This window comes from Atta cephalotes, assembly GCF_000143395.1.
Source record: "Atta cephalotes unplaced genomic scaffold scaffold00034, whole genome shotgun sequence".
NCBI lineage: Eukaryota > Metazoa > Arthropoda > Insecta > Hymenoptera > Formicidae > Atta > Atta cephalotes.
The window spans coordinates 186,449-188,376 of NW_012130098.1; positions in this window are offsets into that span (position 1 = coordinate 186,449).

Consider the following 1,928-nt stretch of genomic DNA (forward strand, 5'->3'; position numbering starts at 1 on the left):
ACTGTGATTCTTCTTTCTTTTCTCTGCTTTTTAAATTACAATGTGTGTTTCTATATTTAAAAAAGAAATCTCTTTCTTCACTTTCATCTTTTGGAATTTTTTCAATCTTTCCACCGTAAAAGGACATGATTATCATTATAGTATCACTTTCTCGTGTCTCTTCCACTCTTCTCGCACAAAGTGATTGCGGCGAGAAGATACGAAAGGCTGTGTATGCGAGAAAGACGGTGAAAGAGATTGATCAACGAGCGTTAACGAGGGCGCGAGAAGCGCCAAGAATTAACAACACTGGGGAGGATGGGGGTTGCGCGACCCTCTTCGATTATTATCCCCTCGGATACATACGCGCGGGGATCGATTTGCGGTTCTCCGTTCCACAAATTCCGGAATCCCGCCGCGCGGAACCTCGTAGCGCATCGATTTTGCATTAGTTCCGAGCAATTTGCACGACGCAACGACATGGCGATGAGAATTAAATGAATTTCCGACACCTCAGATGATAGACTCCGCCCGACCGAGGGTTCTAGATTTTTCGGAGAATACGAAATAAAAAAGGTCTTCGGAGAATACGAAATAAAAAAGGTCACGCGATACACACATGTAAATGTCTGTTTCTATCAAGTTGTTGTGTAGTTTAATTTTAAGTTCGGTTCAACAAGTAGCGTTTTCGATCGTAGCGCATTTAAAACGAACTGGGTTGAATTTAATGATGTTATATGTTCTATTATTGATAGAGAATATAACATCAACCAATAATAGAACATGCGATATCGACCTCCTACATCGGTGCAAATCCATTATTAATCAAAAACGCTTTTCATCTTCTGATTTTAAGAAAAAAACGAAAATTAAGTTAAACCGAGATTAAAGTTAATCTACAATTGGAAACGGGCGTTAGTGTGCATTCCATTTCACGCATGATGTGCATGATGGATCATTTTACTCTTCATTAATATTCGGTGAACAAGAATAAAATGATACATCAAGCGTGAAACAGAACGCACTCCTACGCGACAACTATGTAGATTCCGCTTTGAATTCGATCTAAAAATAAGCGTGCCCTTCCATAATAAAGAGAGGATAGACTAATCACCTACACCGCACCCATTAAATCGATCCAATCTCATCCAACTGCCATTAAACTTAAGTCAACTTGACTTGGCAAACATGTGAAATAGAACGGCAATGACAGTGACGACAATGAGATCTCACGTTCCTGTGTATTCTCCTTTGTGTCTGCGATAGCGTCTCTTATTATCAACTTGGGATTCATTTCAACAACAGTTGACAAGAAAAATCGTGTGATATAACAAGAAATTGCAGATCGCGGCCCTCCTAAAAAATATTTGTTGTAGATTATCACATTTGAAGGAAACAAGGAGAAAGGGGAGACTTCAATGGGTTGCATTCCCGTATTCGGATTAAGATATAATGAAATGTAATATTAAAATATTACGATTGTATTATTACTCTTAAACACGCAATCCCTATTATGATACAGACATTCACTCTTACATCGTTTACGACTAGAAACTTAAGATTGTTCGCATACGCAAATGAACGTGATAATACATTTGGTATTCGTTGATATCTATACAGTTCCCATTTATTTTATTAGGCCTTAGCGCGAATAATAGTTTTAGGCCTTGAAATCAAAAGTATTATCAAAAATATCAAGTAGACGAAAGAGTGAAAAATATTTATCAGAAATTGTTATCTTGAAATAAATTGGAACCAAAATGATAGCAGTTATTTGAAAGCAATACACGTATTCAGCTAAATATTTAAATAAAAATGATTCTTAAATAATGGGAAAAGCATTTCATAAATAACACTTATTGTTTAAAGAACGTGATGTGCTGTGTAAATATAGTGGAAGTAAAAAATTCTTATATCATTAGAATATAAGATAACGTAAACATAATATA